This window comes from Adelges cooleyi, unplaced genomic scaffold (assembly GCF_023614345.1).
Source record: "Adelges cooleyi isolate 19-005CV unplaced genomic scaffold, UGA_ACOO_1.1 ACOO_flye_CR_arks_rails_tigmint_CR_PRNA_399, whole genome shotgun sequence".
NCBI lineage: Eukaryota > Metazoa > Arthropoda > Insecta > Hemiptera > Adelgidae > Adelges > Adelges cooleyi.
In genome coordinates, this window is record NW_026096077.1 from 2577 (window position 1) to 24483 (window position 21907).

General features: G+C 29.5%; 2 long non-coding RNA genes across 2 annotated transcripts; both read left to right on the forward strand.

Moving 5' to 3' along the window:
- Positions 1–3486: 3486 nt before the first annotated feature.
- Positions 3487–5338, forward strand: LOC126841617 (uncharacterized). The gene is made up of 3 exons (XR_007686212.1): positions 3487–4066; positions 4440–4617; positions 5283–5338. It is a non-coding gene; the product is annotated as an uncharacterized LOC126841617 (long non-coding RNA).
- A 1800-nt stretch (positions 5339–7138) lies between these two features.
- Positions 7139–8840, forward strand: LOC126841616 (uncharacterized). The gene is made up of 4 exons (XR_007686211.1): positions 7139–7257; positions 7351–7489; positions 7805–7995; positions 8090–8840. It is a non-coding gene; the product is annotated as an uncharacterized LOC126841616 (long non-coding RNA).
- The last annotated feature ends 13067 nt before the right edge of the window (positions 8841–21907 follow it).

Genomic DNA, 21907 nt, shown 5'->3' on the forward strand with positions numbered 1-21907 from the left:
TGTAGCCCTGAAATATTGATATAATAATTAATTTGCAATGCGATAATAATACATTATATGAAATTATATATACAACCCTGTGGGAAACATTGACAAACCAATAAATAATCAAAAGCCGTTTACTACCAGAAAGGGTGAAAACAGTATCTATATTTCTGTTTCTGGGGTAGAAATAAAAAGTGATTTTTTTATTTACGGTTATATTAATTCCTTAAGACCTGTGACCTCCCATATCATAACAATATGCTCCGTCTCCATTATGTCCGATCCCGCTGTACTGGCTTTTTATATTTACTATTTGTTGAACTAATAATTAACTCAAACAAGCCTAAAATATGTGGAAATCTTTATTTCTATTTATCGTATTAAAAAAAACAAATACAGCTAAAATATGTTATAAAGAAACTCAAAATGTATTATTAAAAGGGTGAAAAATATTACTTGCTCAGAGGCGGCGAATTTATAAATCCACTCTATTCATAGTAGCTTCAAACTCGTCGAATGTCATATCTTCACCAACTAGAAATCATAACAAAATTATTTATATCAAAATTTACCAAACTATATTATTGTTGACGGGTTGCAATTGCTATTATTATTATTTCGTTTTTATGTACAATAATTGGCCATAACGGGTATAATTAAAAGTCATCAAGAAACATAATTTTGTTTGTTAACTTCTTTAGTTTTTAGGTAATCTAAAATCGTGTCTAAAAAAAATGTCACGGGGAATTACATAAAATTAATAATCCAATATTAATTACAATGAGTCAAATTGTTATAAAATTGTTTTATAACATATCTGGTAGAACAGGAAGATACGATTGGGTTTACATTGTTATATCTAACTTGTTTCTCCCAACTATTTTTACAGACGACTTCTGAATAATATTATAAGTCTCCCTCAGATAACACACTACCTAGTACCTATCGATAATAATTTTTGTACAACATCAAAGTAATTATTAGTTATTAACATTTCACATATATATTTTACAATATCTATTACTCAATCATTATTTAACGTACTCGGCGGCAATTCTTCTGTTATCGTCTCCATGCTTTCAGGTGTTAGTTGATAATTTTTATATTTTTCGTCTTGACATAAGTAAAATCTAACTTCAAACCTGTTAACTTTTCCCGTAAAATGGTCAGGAGACATCAAGATAATATAGCAGATGGAACTGTCTTAAACTAAGCGCTTTGGCGCCATAATAAATGTCATGCAATTGCTAAAATTCATTAAATTTTTGTTGTTAATATACATTTTGAACACTATTATTACAGAAATAATAATTTTTTCTAGTATATAATTCACTAGGTTTATAGAGTATTTAGTTATTGTTATTATTATTATTTTAATTAATCATACATTAAGGTATGAGATTATTTAATTACCTGATTAGTAAATCTTGCTGCGTTTGTTACTTGAAAAAAACAAAACAAGAATAATAAGATATTGACAATTTGTATTTTTTTTTAATCATATTAAAAAAAAAACAACTAAAACTAAAATATGTTACAAAGAAACGCAAAATTTATTGGTAAAAGGGTGAAAATATTACTGAATACTACTACTCACATACTCTATTCATAACATCTTTAAATTCCTCGAATAAGATATCTTCATCAACTAAAAATCATAACAAAATTATTCATATAGAAATTTACCAAACTATATTATTATGTTGTAACGAGTTGACTGGTTGCAATAAGAAAACAATAATTTTTTTGTTCAATCTTTCAATTTTCAAATAATCTAAAACGGTGTCGAAAAAAAATCTTGTAGAATGTCATAAAATTAATATTCTAATATCAATTACAATGAGTCAAATTGTTATAAAATTGTTTTATAATATATTTGGTAGAACAGAAAGATACGATTGGGTTTACATTGTTATATCTAACTTGTTTCACCCAACTATTTTTACAGACGAATTCTGTTTAATATTAAAGCACCCCTCAGATAACACACTACCTATCGATAATTATTTAGGTACAACATCAAAGTAATAATTATTAGTTATTAACATTTTACATACATATTTTACAATATCTATTACTGAATCATTATTTAACGTACTCCCGGCAATTCTTCTGTTATCGTCAGCATGCTTTTAACTGTTAGTTGATATTTTTCATATTTTTCGTCTTCATATAAGTAGGTTCTTACTTCAAACTTGTTAACTCTTCCCTTTTTAAAATGTTCAGGAACATCGAATTCTAGTGCTTGGAACCGTCTTAAACTAAGCTCATTGGTGCCATCATAAATTTCTCGCAGTTGCTAAAATCATTACATTTTTGTTGTTTATATACAATTTGAACACTATTATTACAGAAATACTACTTTTTTCTACTATATTATTCACTAGGTTTTTAAAGGATTTAGTGATTATTATAATTATTTAAATTAATCATACATTTTTAGGTGTGAGATTATTTAATTACCTCATCAGTAAATCTTGCTGCGTTTGCTACTTGTAAAAAACAAAACAAGAATAAAAAGATATTACTATATTTGAAATACATGATGATTTTTTTTTTTAAAGAGAGACTTGTTGTTTAGTAGGAATTTAGAACTTTAATGGTTCTTATTATTTTGTAAAGGCTCACGTTATAGCGATTTTAGTGTAAAACTTTCTATCATATATATATATATATGCTATTTGTTCAATATACATTAATGTGTACTTATAATAGTCATGACTGTCAATCGTAAAAAAATAATTGTTTTGCCGTTTTGACAAATACAAAAAAATTACCTACTTCTTCTTTACACGACCATCGTATGTATATACGATGTACTGTATGTAATGTACTTTGATATTATCGCTTTTGAAAACCAAACATTTTATAGAATAAATTGATTTCCATAATACTATTGCTTTGTACAGTTTATTGTTTATATTAGGTTTCTTCGAAATAAATACACCGGTAAACTTACCAGTTATGCTAAAAATGCTTGATTTTATTCACTCTGTAGTTTTATAACCCAAATAAAGCGAGGCTTAAACGTAATACTAACAATTGGATGCGATAATAATTCAGTATATAAAATTATATCTACAACGTTGTAATATCCTTCGTTCGGGGAAGTGACTGGTCTAGATTAATAATTGTTACAACTAAAAATAACGAATTTACTCTATATAAAAAAAAACGCCTTAGAAGACAGTAATGTGCAAAAAATTGTATTTACTTTTGATGATCTACTCTAACTAAACAACCTAAAAATTTACCCCTGTCAAAGGGTAATTTGTGTCCTTTTCTCTTTGGATTTTATAACCCCACCTGAAGATCTATCTTCAGTCATATTTCAGTCAGACCTCAGTCACAAAACTATAAAAGTTGAATAAAAAAAAAAAAACATGATAACTCTTTTTGGGCGATGTCAAAGCACTTATATTTCTGGAGGTAAAAATAAAGTGATTTTATTGTTATAGGGGTTATAAAAAAAATCCAATTTTCTTAACATTCTTCACTGTTGGTGGGTTAAAAAAAATTCGGTTATTGATACAATTATTATTTGTTAAAAACTCCATTATTTCTGTGTAGTTTCATTATAAGTCTACTATAAATTGAATTTGTATTTTTCTCATGGCCAGGAGAGGAGGGATAGGGGAGGGGGAATCCCACCCATCCTCCCGCCCTCTGGATATCTATATCTCTCTATTTTAATCTCTTGAAGATGCGGTGAGTCATATCAATATGAACAATACTAACCCCGTTAGGAAATTACCCATGAAATACATCTGTATATTGATATTAACAATCGCCCGAACATCTGAAAACTATAGTAGGTATTGAAATATGGCTTATGTTTGTTTTTCGCAGTTGTTGTTTTTACTAAAAAAACATGTTAGAAATACTGCAAGTACTCAACGCGAAAAACATAACGCAAAATTGTTAGAAACAGTTTTACTTCCAAGCACACCACGTACATAATAATTTATTCCACGTACATATTTTTAATTGCAGTATGTTTTTAAGTAGTTTTACAGTACTTTTGTGTTTTGCATGTTTTATTGGGGAAAATGATGCGTCAATCGAGACCAATTCAACGGAGGTACGTAAATAATATATATTATCTAAAGCTTTTAAATATGAAACAACTTGTAGTAAACGGGGTCAAAAAAATATTTTTTCTTACAACAAAACATTGATAGTAGAAGATAATAGTATACGGGTACAATGTAATTGAATTTTTACTAATAATACCAAACAATTAGCAGCACAGAAATAAACCATCGTGGAAATATTTATTTTTTCCTTCTTTTTTTTTTAAGAGTTTTTTACTAGTTATAAATGGTATATTTAGACAAAATGATAGTCTCGCAATGATATCGACGAAATGTATACAAAATGTCTTTGCACTGTTTGTTCTACACAAATTGGTCGTGTTGTTTACCACAAAATGTATTCTCATATAATACACTTAGGTTGTGATTCCGAGCGAGGATGTGAACGATGGATGGCATGAGAAATTTCATATGTACGACCAAAACAATGATGGTTTGATCTCCGCAATGGAACTACAGCAAATGTTATTCAAAGAGTCAATAGGACTCGTTACTATTCGCCAAGCAAAAAGATATATATCTTTATTGAATAGAGACGGTAATATATTTCAGAAAAAAAAAAAATATATATATATATATATTATAAACATATATACAGGATGACCAACTTATCGTGAACCACTCAATATCTCACTGGTTTTAATAAGTAATTACATTTTTTCTCTACATAATATTTTTATACGATGTGATCTTAATTGTTCACAATTTTTTTTTGGTTTCACCCTCCTCCCAACTTAGTTTTTTCGATTACAACTTTTGAAACTTAAATGGTAACGCATACATTTCATTATTTTTTTTACTTGATAATAATGTACTAGAATTTTTGTCTGGTCGATTAACAGTTTTGTGTTACTATTTTTGAAGTTATTGAAGTTTCAAGTTCAGTACAGGAGGAAATGTGGAGTGCAGTATTGTTTTTATCTGCGCGAATTTCCCATTCGCACTTCCCCCCACCCATCCTAACATTTAAACTCTATGCGTTACCATTTAAGTTTCAAAAGTTGCTATCTAAAAAACTAAGTTGGGAGGAGGGTAAAAACAAAAATAAATTGTGAATAATTGAGTTCACGTTGTATACAAATTGTATGGAAAAAAAAATTGAATTATTACCTAAACCCAGTATGATATTCAGTGGTTCACGATAAGTTGATCACCCTGTATTTTGTATTAATTTCACTCTACAATTGTAATAAATATTTTCAGGTAACGTGCAAATTAAATTAGAAAAAATCAAACCGATAGTGGATATTATGACAGAGGTTAATTCCGTTGTATTATTGTTACGCTATATTATTATTATTTTTTTTTTTTCGTAATTGTGATTTCCACATTGTGGTCTACGATATATCTGTGAGATACTTAGGACGTAACAGACATTATAAACTCTAAATGAGTACAGTGGGGTCGAGGCATAGTAGGAACGGTGATTTTTTTATCGTGTGCCACTCACTGGGTTGAATTAAAATTATTTTTTTTCATAGTGTTTTTATGTAAAATTATCTCAATTTCTCACAAATTTTCATGTTTTTATTCTCCTCCAAAATTAGTTTTTTTGATAGCAACTATTGAAACTGAAATAGTAACGTATATACCTTATTTACTTTTTAAATGGAGGATAATGTACTGAAAATTTGTCTGGTCTATAACCAGTTTTGAACAACTATTTTTTAACTTTTAAGAGTTTAAAAGTTAAAACGGGGGGAAAGTGCGCGCAGATAAAAATAATAATACCTCAAGAACATCAAAATTAGTTATCCAAAACTTGTTATGGACCACTCAACATTTGTAGTATATTCTTCTCTATTTAAAAGTTAATGAAATGTACTCACATACAGAGCAATCTAAAATTGTATAAGACGTCGTAGTCCCCTTTTAGAATTACCTTCGGTATATTTTTCAGACCTTAAGGCCTAAAATTTCATTTAAACAATAGAAATAAACAAAATGTTTCTGGCCCTTCAATTTTTATATATTCCATACAAATTTAGAAGTAATTACATTTTTATTAAAACTATAGAGCGCTACTATTTTAATTTGAAACTACGAGTATGTACATATTTTAAAAGATTTTTTAACGCATACTTTGGATCGAATATAAATATGAAATTGATTTTAAAAACTTATACGCGTCTGAAGTTTTTGTGTTTTCAGTTTTGTTGCAACTTATTAATAAGGAAGGAAAGGAAGAATGAATGAAAACTTAAAAGAGATTTTACCCTGATACTGTTTCGCTTTAATTCATAAAAATGATATAATTAAATATAATCATTGTTTTTAAACATTATTCAGATACACACAAAAACTATATATATATATATATACCGGGTGATTGGTTAACTATGGACCACTCAATATCTTAGAAGATATTAGACTTTTTTAATTATTTTTTTTTTGTACTATTATAGTTATTAGGTGGGACAAATTTAATGTATTTTTCAAAATTTTAACACCATCCCTTATGCGTTAAAACCATATCAACTTTAGATTTTTAAATGGTAACCCCCAATTTTTTTTTGATGATCGTGTTTATTTTTTTTAAATTTAATTTTAGGCGTAAAAACTAGCTAAATCGATTGAGTAGTTAACGAGCTACACAGTTTTAAAATTAAAGGGAGTGTAAAAAATAAATTAAATATCTTGGAGACGCTAACATATTATGTGACTGCTCTCTGTTATTATTTATTGACAATTAACTTTAACAATAGCTATTGTAGCGTTTAAAAAGCATAACCGTACCAAACACTATTTACTTTAGGTAAATAATTCACCGATAGTAAATAATAATGATAACCGCTATATCGACTGACAAATATACCACCACTACACACTTTTACATTTATTTTGTAAAATAGTAGGTAAGTTTTATTTGTTATCAATATCTTGTGTATATTTTTCCAGCATTTAGCAATTATTTGTTTTGGTTAATTTGACACATTTTGTTTATTCATGCGATTTGTACGTCTTAATCTCATAGTATATTATAATAATATAGTATCATAACTTACTAGAGTCTAGATCTATGAACTTGTCAACATTTATTGTGTTTTAAATAAAAACATTGATATTAAATATCCATAATCAATGTGAATACCAAGATGGAGTTTTGCTCAAGTGACAAGTCTATAAAACCTAAAACCTTACTTATAAAATGTATGCACATCAAATATCAAAATTAAAGGTACTTATAATAATAATATGTTATTTAAAATAAATATTATTATATTTTGAATTATGCTTGATGATATTTTAATTAAAACTTTTATTTTTTCAGTATTATGTCTTTGTTCTGAGAAACTTATAAATGTGTAGTTTTGTGTTTTAACATATTGGTATCTGAATTCAAAGAAAAAATATAAAATTTTTTATGAAAAAATTGAATCTTCAATCATCGTTTACTGAATCAATAATAGGTAAGATAATGTATTTATTGATATAGGTGTATTGTATAAGTACATTTTTTTATTAGAAAAATATAATTAATCTTTTTTTATTATTCATGAACATATAAAATGTTTTTACATAATACATTTTTTGGATTACTTATGTTTATCATACTTAATATGTTTAATTATAATGCGTTACCTAAAACTTAACGTTTAACTTAAAAATTATCATACTTGTATAATTATAAAAAATATATGTGTATACTGATATTTGTTGCTTAACCATATGATTATTTAAGTATCTAAGAAACTTATTTAATTTATTTTAATTATATGTTTCAGTATGTTCAATATTAATATGGACTATCTCAACTTAAATTGATATTTGTTATTGTCTACAACTACACTTCTACCAACGTCAAATTTGGTGTATTATATTATTGTAGTCAATCAGTCTAAACTAATTCCATCAATACATTGTCGAATGTTGTGGTATTCAATTTTCAGTAAATTTATAGGTGTTTTATTTTAAGGTAAAATATATAAGATCATCAGCTTGCAATAATTTAGTTAATTTCTATGAATTCATCACTAACAATTTATTATTATTATTATTTTTTTTTTTAGTTACTGTGGCACACTATTGCAGATAACGGTTTTCCATTAAGTCAGTAAGAAGAATAAGATGGATTCACAAGTTCAAATCAAATATTAGACAACTATATATATTTATTTATTCAGCTAAAAATGTAATTCAATAAAATAATTTAAAAGTACTTTATCATTTTAAAAGTGACATAAAGTTTTTAAACTCTAAGTATTTAAACACACATATACTTAACATATTTATAATTATTAAACATTATTTATTAATTATTAATGATGAATTCTTTATTTAATATTAATTTAATCTAAAATGCTGCTGAGAATGTTAATATTTCTAAAATATGTTATTGTCTTAATCCAAATCTTGAAATTATTTTCATGATGGCATAGTTTTGGCATTAGCTATTACAGAATTTATTGACAATTTTCTAGTGGTTTACGATTAAGTTTTTATAAGTAATAAAGTAAATAAAATTATAAAACACAAAATAGAAAGAAAAAAAAATGTTAACTATTGGATTAAGTGTAAAAAAGTAAATTGAATGAATATACTTATAAATATTTTTTAACTTAAATATGTAAATGGAGATGGATTTCTTCTAGTGGGAAATCATCAAACAAACTTTACCGCCCTAGGTAACTTCCTATAACTACATCACTATATACAGCAATATGTTGTACCTCTATTATTTACAAGTTAATTATAGATATGTTAATTTTATTTAGTCTTAGTTTTTTAATATGATTTAGCAAATAAAAATGTTTATTCGTATCTTATAAGCGTATTATTTATCTTGTTACTTGTTTTTTTATTTTACTATTATCATAATAAACATAACATAATATAGTATTTAAATGTTTGTTAGTAATATTATTATTGAATTTTATGCTTATGACTGTTAAAAAAGCCGTACAAAAACAAACAAAATTGTACTTTATCATTCACTCTAAATTTTTGGTTATACCTCGTACAACGAGAAAAACAACCATTTATTAAATAAGAAACATACTTTTACTGTTCATATGAACACATTAAGACAAGTAAGAATAGTCAATACTATGAAATATATACAGTATAGGCTTAAGGTGGTAATATAATAAAGAGTTAATAAATAAATACAGCTTTTAATAATTAAAAATACTGAACTAGAAATAGTTAAAATTGACGGGTTACAACTTTAAATTATAAAAATGAAAATTTATTTTAGTGCACAAGTATTGGATGAACGTATTTATCATGGAATCCTTTGTTATCTAAACATTTTAATAAGCACAATAGATGCCTTATAAAGATGTTGTTTGACATCTTATGTACCTATCATAAACCAGTTCGAACAAAAATGCTAAAATAGTTTCTGTACATATTAAATTTAGTTTTTGTTTATTTCTGTATATATTCTGTACATATTATCTATTAACTGTATGTAATACAATATTATACTAAAAAAACAAAAAATTAAATGTTATTTATTAGTTTTTTTAAAAATATTTTCACTAACAGAATTAATAATTTGACTAGTTAAGACACCAGTACAAGTAATACTTATTAAGACCAAGACGCTAAATATTTAAAGTAAAAACCAAGACGCTAAATAACCATAATAATTGAAAAATTAGAATAATGAACTTTTTGATTAGTTTTCAAGTAGTCGTATTTTTATAATAATTTGTTCTGTGTTGATATTAATCTACGCTAGTAACGAATCGTTTTGGTAGAACCACGGTATATACTCTATATAAGACCGTGATTAGACCACGGTAACCTATGGTTGAAATTGAAAAAAAACTATTTACTAGGGCTTATAATATTGTTTGTTAACAGCAGCTAATGCCTAATATTCAATACGTACAGGTACACCGCACCGCTAGGAACACTACAGAAAAAACAGATAAGAAGACATTACCCATATAATATTGTTATAGATTTATTATTAGTTCGTTTTCATTGTGACCGACGACCGTCAACTATTAACTTTAATCTACAACCGTATCGTTAATCAATCTTATTTTGTGAAACGTGAGATCCGGCGATAAACGATTTTTTTCTTTAGCTGTAAAACTTATAAAAGCATCTCATATAAGCTAATATTATAATATTGTAGTACTAAGCTATAACTTTAAAAGTACTTGTCTGATTTAGCTAGTTTTTACGCCTAAAATTAAATTAAAAAAAAATAAACACGATCATCAAAAAAAAATTGGGGGTTACCATTTAAAAATCTAAAGTTGATATGGTTTTAACGCATAAGGGATGGTGTTAAAATTTTGAAAAATACATTAAATTTGTCCCACCTAATAACTATAATAGTACAAAAAAAAAAAATTAAAAAAGTCTAATATCTTCTAAGATATTGAGTAGTCCATAGTTAACCAATCACCCGGTATATTACAATTAGAGGAGGAGTGGCCGAGTGGGTAAGGTGGCAGTGTGTTAGCGCTTACTGTCGCCGGTTTGACACCCGGTCACAGGCACTCCGTTTGCTGGGCGAGCAATCGTCCGGTAAAAAGGAACCGCCATCCCCCTCCTCCGGTGACGGATTGACGACCCGTCCCGGAAGCGAATTCGTCAAGAAACCATCTTGATGGCAGCATTGGGCCTTAAAAGGCCCGCTAAGCTTGATGGTTTTATATATTACAATTAACTAAAAAGTGTTCTACTTATTGAAACCTACTCTTAGTTTTCCGTTACAAATGTTGGTCGTTTACGGTGTTTTGTACGCGGTCATCCGACCGGTGCACTACAGTGATAATTATTATGATTATTGCGTTTGATTTTGGAAATTGGGCGCCAAAACCAAAATAGGACTCCGACCGGTCACACTACTTATTATGTAGACGATTTGAGGGGAAAAATGATAAAAAAATTTTCTGTCGCCAACTAATTTTGGAATAATTGAGTTAAATTAAAAAAAATAAACTCCAGTACCTCAATAAACTACAGCACCGACTAAAACGACCAAAGGGCACCGGTCTCACTACTTTTCGGTTTACCCAAGGCGGTTGTGAATCACAGCACGTGTTGGCAATATAGTAACGTTTACCGAAACCGGAGACCTCCGGTTTGACGGATTGACTTGTAAGTATACCGTCTTGAAAAATAATTGACTTGAGCGACGATTGACGGCGGGTGAGCACACCGCGGCACACGTGATCCAATAACACATAATATATTTTGTCAGCCAGACACCGCGCAGACTTATATGTAGACCTCTGTATATAGTTCCAAGTATATAAGTACTTGCACAAGACCGGTGACGAGTTGACGTATACAACGATTTGTTTTTAAAAAATCGATCAGCACATAAAAAAACACCACGACGTCGTCGTGTCGGCGATGATAGCGTATAATCCTCTAAACAATATTTCCTTATAATAATATTACTATGACGTATCTTAGGACAATCTTAAGATCATGGGCCGTCGCGTACTACCGCACAGCTGAAAGAATATTGTGACCCACACTGCAAAAGCGAGTACTTTGGGTAAACAACGATTTAAAAAGTTGTTGTAACAAATCGAGTTTCGTTTGCATAGAGTTGTTTTCTATTCAAATCTTTACTACTAACCTAACCGCCACCACGTGGTATAGGTAGGGTTAAGCGGGACAAATGTAAAAGCGTTTTTTTCAAATGTCAGTAAAAGTATTGAGTTAAAAGTAATTGTCGACGGTATCTAAAAATAGCTTCACTACATATGTTCTGTTGTATAACGGTATTAATAAAAAAGATCCGATAACATGCGATATTTCTACAAAATATATTTGCATAAAAAAACAAACTAGTAAACTTGTGAAATACAAAATCATTTTATGATTGTATAAGTGTTGTATATGTGTATAAGACGGGTTACGCACCATGGCTGTGGTGTACAGCTACTTGGAGTATATACAATTATTTTGTACAAAAATAATATAAGTTATGTGAAAATTGTTAATGTATGATAACATTATATGATATGTGAACGTTTCAAATGAATAACGATATAAATTACAATGACACTGACGATTATCCATACTAGAAACAGCGGCAGAAATACCATGATGGTCAGTAGTTTCAGGAACAGTGCATAAGAAGTCAATATAAGTATCAAAGGTGCAATAGCCGTGAGTAAGAGTACCAGTATGACAATACTAGCAAAAATCAGCACAATAGCTACTGCACTGACCACAACTCCGTAACACACCTTTGCGAATAGGCCTTTGCCCATTTCTCGGATGCCAGTCAGAAAGGTCGTTCCAACAACCTGTTAAATAGATTTAAAGAATACAGCGATAGAGTAAAATTCAACAATTAATTTTAAACTTACAAGTTCTGGTCGGTGGCGTAGGTATATAACTGTTAAAAACAAAATAATATGTAAATTTCTATGAGAAGTTTATTACCTGTGTGTCGACCTGCAGGATCGGCAAATTTGGTTTTCCAAATTCAATAAGTGAAGTTCTGTCAAGGTTTTTGACTTCGGGCAACACCATGCCAAAACCCGGGTAGGAAATCATATGTGCACTGCAGTGTAAATGGCGGCTGTCCATCGTCAAATTCCAAATGACTTGTTCTTCCTTATATAACTTTTTGAGAGAGGTATTTTATATTTTAATAGATTTCGGAGAAACTTTTAAGCACAAAATATTTAAATTTCTATGAGAAGTTTATTACCCGTGTGTCGACCTGCAGGATCGGCAAATTTGGTTTTCCAAATTCAATAAGTGAAGTTCTGTCAAGGTTTTTGACTTCGGGCAACACCATGCCAAAACCCGGGTAGGAAATCATAAGTGCACTGCAGTGTAAATGGCGGCTGTCCATCGTCAAATTCCAAATGACTTGTTCTTCCTTATAAAACTTTTTGAGAGAGGTATTTTATGTTTTAATAGATTTCGGAGAAACTTTTAAGCACAAAATATTTAAATTTCTATGAGAAGTTTATTACCTGTGTGTCGACCTGCAGGATCGGCAAATTTGGTTTTCCAAATTCAATAAGTGAAGTTCTGTCAAGGTTTTTGACTTCGGGCAACACCATGCTAAAACCCGGGTAGGAAATCATATGTGCACTGCAGTGCAAATGGCGGCTGTCCATCGTCAAATTCCAAATGACTTTATCTAGTCCTGACTGGCACGTTGTTCCAATCAACACAACGACCATCAACACAAAAACAGTAAAATACAGTTTAAACATATTGTATTAGCTGTAAGAAATTCTTTGAAACAGGAAAAATTAGCAAAAACCGTTTGGAGAAATATGTTGTTTTACACTGAAAGGGTGCGGTGAAACAAATGTAATATTAACATCAATAATAACAGTTACTATATAAACAAGCCGTTTTAATACATATGTACCTATATTAAGAGTATTTGCCAGCATATAAATAAGTATATAATGTTCTTTAAATAACACATGTGCTACTTTTTCTCTTTTGAGTGCCGTATTCGTATATGTTAGACTTATCTTTTAAGACTAATTTCCAACTCATAAATTCTAAAATTGCGCATTGTTTTATTTTATAAAATATTATTTTACACCGATTCCTTATAACTATATATTGTAGGAAAATGTATTTATTATTTTATCGGGTGAGCCCAGCATTGGTTCACTCTCAAAATAATTGTAATTTTTTAGTTTTTATTTTTCTAAACATTTTTTACTACAATATTGAACAATATTTAAATTTTTATCTTTTTTTGGCATTTTCTAGAGCTTTATCGACCTTTAAAACTATATATTTATTTAGTTAACTATACAGGGCGATCCAACTAACGTAAAACGCTGATTTTCTCGGAAAATATGAATATTTTGAAAAAACATGTTTTCCTATTCTCTTATGTATAAGTCATACTTCATTTTTCAATGCTTTGAACATTAGTATTTTCATCCCTTATACGATTAAAAGGGTCTAAGTTCACGTTTTAAAATGGCAACATATGTTTTTAATTCCATAAATTTGCAGGCGAAAAATTTAAAAATATGTTATCGTTTGAATTATTAGTTTTTATCCATCTAGTCGTTAGCTATGACTTTGTAAAGATATTACATTTTCTCCTAAATATTGTTATATTTCTTTTGTTTTCCAAAGACCGGGAGCCAATAAAATACTTATTTATGATCGCATTGTCCGATAGATGAGTATACATATAACCAAACACAATAAAATGTTTTGTGATATTTTGGTTGATCAACGATTCATATTTATTGATTACCGACTTTTCTAACACACCGTCATGACAGGTAGGTTGACGGACCTATATTGACAGCGGCTAACGAATGGCTATTTAACCACAACAATCAAAAACCGAGTTGGGGGTAGTTCTTCCAAAAAATGATAACGTGTGATAAAAAATAAATGTTACATAACCATCAAAAACAATGCCTTTAGTTAGGTTCTTATCTTTATTGCAAATTGTAGTTCACGATTAAAGATAATATAGTTGCCCAACGAGCAGACCCCCACATGTATTTTTCAAGTAAGGTACTGTAAATGAATACGGGCCCTTATTATATATTAGTATTTATAATAATTTTAATATAATTTCTAACATTTTATTTTTTATTTTTCATAAGGTACCTAAAATATTTGTTACAGAGCTTATATTGCTTTTATACACCTGTAGACAGTACCACAATTACCTCCACAATTCGTGAGATTTACGGTTGTGGTAAAAACTAATATGCATGCTATGATTGCGAATTGTTTTGACTTTGGCCGTCGATAAAAAAATGATTATCTTCTAATGCCAAAAATAGCACTAGTAGGGCAGGCGGCTGACTTATTAGTTATTTCTTTTATCGTCCCGGATTTTTTCCAAGAAATGCTTGCGCTGAATGTCCTACCCGCCCACCGTCCTACCGACGCCAAGTGGCCGACCTCATAAAATAAAAATAATATACATTTCAATTGTTAAACAAAATTATGTATTATAAAAAGTATTATGTACTATAGTAAAAAATACAATTATTTATATACCAATATTATATAAAGATATTATAGTGACTGGAGTGGCACGACTCATTATATTTTTCTAATTTAAATTAATAATATGTATATATTCTGTTTTTTCCCCGGGCCCCCAGAGAGCCCGGGCCTCTAGTACTCACTGACCCCCCCCCCCTTTGTGGGGGCCCTATGTATATATATATATATATATGTAAAAATCTCGTGTCCGCATGATATCCCTGACTTATACTTTATCCAAAGTATTGGAAAAACGTATAATAATCTAACAATAATGTTTTTATGCGCCTTAAAAAGTATAAAATAACCCTCCGGTGGTCTTGATAACCAAATAGGACAAGTGAACTAGAAAAACGTGGGGCGAATCTTTCTACTTAGATATTAAAACCTAAGCTTTCATGCAGTGCCGGATTTAACCATTGTGCCACTTTAAGCACTAAACAAATTGCCGCATTTTAATATAAATATTTTTCTAGTCTAAAAAATGTTATTAAAGCATACAAATATAGTTGTTTCCTTTATTACTTAAAATTTTATTGATGCAAAATAGAAATATACAGCTGTTATAAAAATGTATACATACATTCATATGAAAAACTTAATTATAAAAAATATGATATAAAACATAATGATAAAAAACATGGTAGTAAAAAATGCTTAAATAATTAATTTTTAAATTATATTCAAAATGAAATAGTTAGTGCCTAGTACTCATTGGCTTTCTGCGCGACTTTTGAGTCGCATAATCATCTACTATGACATCGAAGTCCATTTTGTCAAATGTATTAATATAAGCAGCGCATCTCTTTTCAATTTCACTCTTTACACGATCCAGTATGGTAAAATATGTTTCTATTCTTAATTTATCACTTCCAGTCATATGGACTTCATTTTCTCTTGTCTCGCCTGCTTGAAGTTTGCGGTTTTTAGTCCTTACTTTATCAAACTCGTACTCTTCACTCTTTATTTTTTTTGTCAAAATTACATATTCATTAAAACATTCATCATTTCGAATAAATGTTATGAAGGTAATTAAAGATTTATAGAGTTCGACTACTTTTCCCAAATCTGTGTTTACTTTTTGAAGCTCTTTACCTGTGCTATTAAAACGCTCCAAAATTGCATTCCAAAATACAGTCATAAAAACTGTTTCAAAACGGTCAAGTTGACGTCTTAAGCCAGCTGCTTCACAACGCGTCGTCGCCTTTTCAAAATCATCTTCTTCTAATAAACTTAAACTTCTCATAACACCGTCATAGTTTTGATATAAGCTGTCACAAGCTTCATGCCGAGCAGACCACCGAGTTCCGTCTGCTCTTTTGACAACTTTTTTACCGAGCGTTAGGCTAGAATTTAAAATATCCCATCGTTTAGTAGATGCAGAAAAAAAAGAATAAAGATGTTGAATAGTGTTTAAAAAAACGATAACCCTTCTTTCACGCATTCAGCTACACAAGTCCCAGCCAAGTTTAGCGAGTGAGCAGCACATGGTACGTAATACGCGTAAGGGTTTTTTTTTACTATCCTTGCCTGTAAACCCGAGTAAATTCCAGACATATTGGCGGCGTTGTCGTACGACTGGCCTCTACAGTTGTTTATATCAATATCGTTTTTAGTTAAAAAAGACATTACAGCCATTTCAAGTGCTTCAGACTTATGCCCAACATTTGGTAAAAAACACATGAAGCGTTCGACAGGAAAACCGTCATCTCTAACGTAACGAATAACGTATGCTAACTGGTCTGTGTGGCTGATATCAGGAGTTGAGTCTATCACAATCGAAAAATATTTTGCACTTTTAATTTGTTTTATAATTACATTAGTAACTTGTGTTGTCATTAATGTAATTATTTCATCACATGTCGTAGAAGAAAGGTAAGATGTATGGCCACTACCCGGGTTGAACTATATGATTGCTTAGAAAAGGGTCAAATTCAGATATTAATTCTAAACACATCATAAAATTACCATTATTTTGGCTTCCAAATTTTTCCACGGAACCTCTAAATGGAAGACCGCGACTTCCCAGTTTTTTTATAACAGCAATAACCCGTTTCAACACATTTTTCCAATAATCTTTTTCATTGTTTATTTGAACGCAGAGATCACTATCTATTCTCCCAATATTATTACTCCTACGTAAAAATACTATTTGACAGTTAGTATGTTCGTTAGAGACTTCATGTTGTTTTACAACCTTAATAACATTTCTCCAGTCCGTTAAACCTTCTGTAGCAAGTTTGGTAGAACCTCCAAACATTCGACAGGGAATACAAAACAATGCATTTTTACTACGAGAATAAATAAACAATTTTCGAAGCTGTTGTTCTCCATTTAAAAGTTTCCGATAAAATACACTTTTTTTTAAGTATCGCGTTTTATTCCCAAACTTTACTTTTGTTGACGATAAATCATAGTCAATATTTTGTTTTATTTCTTTTAGTAATAAGCGATAAATTGCAAAATCATTAATTACCCATTCTGCAGGATCCTCGCTGATTAAATCGACTATTGGTACATCATCTTTCTCAATATTATTATTTGAAAAACTTTCTGAGGATGTGACGTTTTGAATATAAGTGATGTCCGTAGTACTGGTACCCGAGTTTGAACAACTAGCGAGCGTTTTTTGTGTAGTGTCCACTTCATTTAAAATAATGTTTGGTTTAAAAAAAGAATCTATTTTTGGGGTTTTTTGCACTAAGTTATTTAGTTTAATTTTTTTTTCTTTCGCGATTTTTTTATACTTATAGCCACTAAAACGTGATCGACCGTGCGGACCGTCAGTTTTATTAAAAAAATCACAAATCAAAATAAAAAAAAAATCAAATATTCATACAAATTAGGAGTGTGAACTTCATCTGCACTAAAAAAATTAACACCGAACACGTACGTTACTATAATACTATAGAACATGCCACATGAGCTCGTTCGCGATTGCATCGACTAATGATTGGGTTTTTATTAAATATTATATTTTGTGATATAGACACAGTGTCATTTCCCAGTATACACACTTATAGAAATAGGCATATTGTATAGACTTAAAAATAAAAACTGATTTCATGATTAGATACAGATAAACACACAATCGTCAACGGTCAACCCATGTTATATTTTTCTAATTTATTACCATTAACTTATTTTACGATCGTCGTATCCACTTGTCTGTTGTCAAATCGTATAAAAACAACATGACAACGGAAAATTTATAAATAGTGCAGCAATACTATAATAGGGCGATAGACTCTACGATTTTGAAATTGAAAATCACCTTAACAATAAATATTATCACAACCCCGTTAGTCTAAAAACATTTTATAAATAGTAGCATTTCTTTCAGTTCTAGTTATATATAGTAAAATATTGTAATATTAAAAATTATTTGCCACCCATTGAGAAATTGCCGCCCTAAGCACTAGCTTATAGTGTTTACTGGGAAATACGGCACTGCATGTACAATGCAGTTATTTAGGAAAAATAATTCCTATTGAACTAATATATTCTGACAACAGTATTTTATACGAATAAGTTTCTGATAGTATCAACTCCTTAGGACATCTTGAAAGTTTAATATCAAAGTTTCAAGAAAAATATATATGTAAAGGAGTTGATATAAAAGAATGAAATATTAATACTTAAAACACAAGTTACAAATATTGATACTTTAATAATAATTGACATAATAATTGTGGTTGGACCCTGGTGTTATTCACCAGAATCACTACTGTTGCGGGCCTAGTCTGGTCATGTGTCGTTCATGATGATGGTTGATGTTGATGTCCAATATGCTGTAAATAGATTTAGTTCGACATAAAATTAGAGAAAATAATAGAGACATTAAAGATTGACGAAGAATTATTTACAGTATACAAATATGTAAAGACGAGTTAGCCGAAAGAGTTAGAAATTAATATTAAATATTCTGTTAAACTAAGAAATATTAAGAATCCTCTTAAGTGGGCTGATTTCAAGGAGTTTTATTTAGGCAATAACTAAGAATAAATTGTTTTTTAAAAAATGTACACCATGTCAATTTATTGACAGATTTATTTGTAAAAGTATTATTATTGTTAGAATGAAATCCTTATTCAAAAACGTATCAAAATAAAATTGGTTTTAATATTTTTAAAATATGAAAAAAAAAATGATATACTTACTTATGTAAATGGGCCTAACACTCGAATAGTCCTGGCCGTGGCTCTCTGATATTAACACTTCGTTTCTGAAAATCAATTTTTTTTAAATCAGGCTCATATTTATTATAGTTTCCAGGAACTCTAGGGTGTAAGAACTAAGATCTGAGACACAAATGTTAAGAGGGGGATAGACAACTGTAAATAATAATATACAAATATAAATCATAATAATTGTGTTGGTTTTATGCAGACTTCCAAGCTTCTGTCAGACGAAAATATTTATAGTTTAATTGGTGGTAATTTTTTAAAAAAATGTACATGAGTTATCAGGTTTGATATAGAGCTGAAACAGTTAAATGGCTGCGGGGAAAAAAGATCAATGTCAATTATTGTTTATTCTGAGAAAATCATGTTTTTAACTTCAAAACGTAATACATTTTGCCTGTATGTCTAAATTTCCGGCGGTCGTTACTCTCGATTAATCTGTTTTTTTCCTTGATTCGAGCGCATGAAAAATACAATACGTCAATACAAATAATTTGATACCAAAATCTTATTTTCAAAAAAAAAAAATTGACATTGATCTGTTTTCCCCGCAGCCCCTTCAGTTTTCAAAATAATCAACAAATAATACAAAGGCATTTCTATAGAACAATTGTGAACTCGAATATTGCATTAGGAAAACTATATGAAATGCAGTTTAATGACGTTGTCGAGTTCATAGGGAAGTGTGACGATTTAGTAGTTGACTCTGAAGAAAAGGTATATTATTCTATTTACTAGTAAAAATACTTAATTATTTAATGAAGGTTGTATACTTAAATACAAAATGTATATTTTAGATATTTGATTTTATCATTGGTTGGGTAAGCGTTAACACGAATGAACGAAATCACTTGTTACTAGAATTAATGAAACACAAACGGTTGCATTTAATTTCAAAAGTGGAACTTCGTCAAATTTGTAATGAAACTTTAGTGGGAAAAAAACAATATTAATTTATTTTAATGATGTCACTCTAAAACTGTATGGTATTCACATGTAGGTAATACATTTTTTTATTTATATTTTGAATATGCCCAGCAGCGTACACCTCTAATTTGTTATACATAATACTAAATGTAATAGTTGAATTATTGTTGGACCGTTTGAACGAGTTGTTGTTTGGCTCTGCTCTACTAGTAAACCATATCTTATCAAATATAGCCGGCATACAGGGCCGTACTCACCTGGATACGATCTTTAAGATGAACTAAAAATGATCTGATAACGAGGTTTCTTGAAATACTCCTATTTATCCTTTTTTTGTTCACGCCATGGTTGCCATATAATTGTTGTCTGTCCGCTTCAATTGTCCTTTGTAAATTTCTCTTTTTATCTTTAATTTCTTTATGTAACCTTGAAATTTACAAATTTTATAACATTAAAATGATGCTATACTATATTCAGAATAAGAACAGGCTTCGGCGGCCGACCAGTTTTCGTCGGGCGGCGGTCAGGCACCGCCCATTTTACATTTCGTCTGTAGCCCCCACCGGCGGCAGTGTTCGTGCCGCCGAAGCCTGTTCTTATTCTGATTAGAGTATATGTTCTAACACATTTTATTTTTTTATATTGAAAAGTATATTTGCCAAATGTATTCAAATTGAGGGGAAGTAGTCATGTGACTAACAGTTCCCCCTCATTGGTTCTGTATATTTAATAGAATGTATTTAAATGTACATTTTTTGTAAATATAAAAATAAATTTGATAATTTTTAAAAAACGAAAATTTTTGAAGCTTTTGTGGATTTTGAACATTGTTTATCATTAATTAATTTTTAAGTCAAATTGCACCCCTGTCACCCCATCGAATATTATAGATTAAATACGACGTGACGGTACTTTTGTAGATGATTATATCAAATTTAGTTGTCCAACTATATTTATGTTCAGTAACCCACCAAATGAAATCCAATGAAAAATCTTTCATAGGTTTTGAAAATTGTTTGTCAATAATGAATTTATTATGAATTATGAAACCGCTGACAAAATGTCTAAAAAAACTTACCGCTCTAATTCCATTTCTGCCGTAGACGGCAAAGCGTCCTCTGCAGTCTGAAATATATAAAAAATTAAATAATTAGTGTAAACTTAATGTGTAATAATATACTATTTTAATTACTCTATTATAATTGTACAAATCAAATTGTTTTTTTAAATATTTTACTGCAAGTGTATAGGATCATGGTACATAAAATGTGCAACCCGGACCGCTCTTATTCTGAATAGAGTATTGAAATAGTAGAAAATATCGCAGACAAGTTGGGTATAAAATTGTCAGTAACTAAAGCTTTTCGTACGCTTTCAAACATTTTAAATAAACCAAAAAAAATCACAAGATGTCACGAGGGTGATCAATACCAAATTAACAATCCTGCGGGGTCACAACCAGCAGAGTCTACAAATGCGATCGATAAAAATCAAAATTATCTACTGGATGGCAAATATTACAAAATACTGTCGGTTGACGGATCAAAAATTACTGTTAACTGTCAAATTATTTTTATTATTTGTGTTAGATAGATGTACTATTATATAAACTTTGGAAAAATATGTTAAGTGTAATATTTGTTTGCGGTTTTAAAAGTAATTCATTTGTAGCAGTTATCAAATTTTAATATTTAATTCTCTGCTAAGTATATATCATAAAAGTATATAAGTATTTATATAAAATGTTCACTCATACATTTTCGTATAACATATTTTATGAAGGTTAAA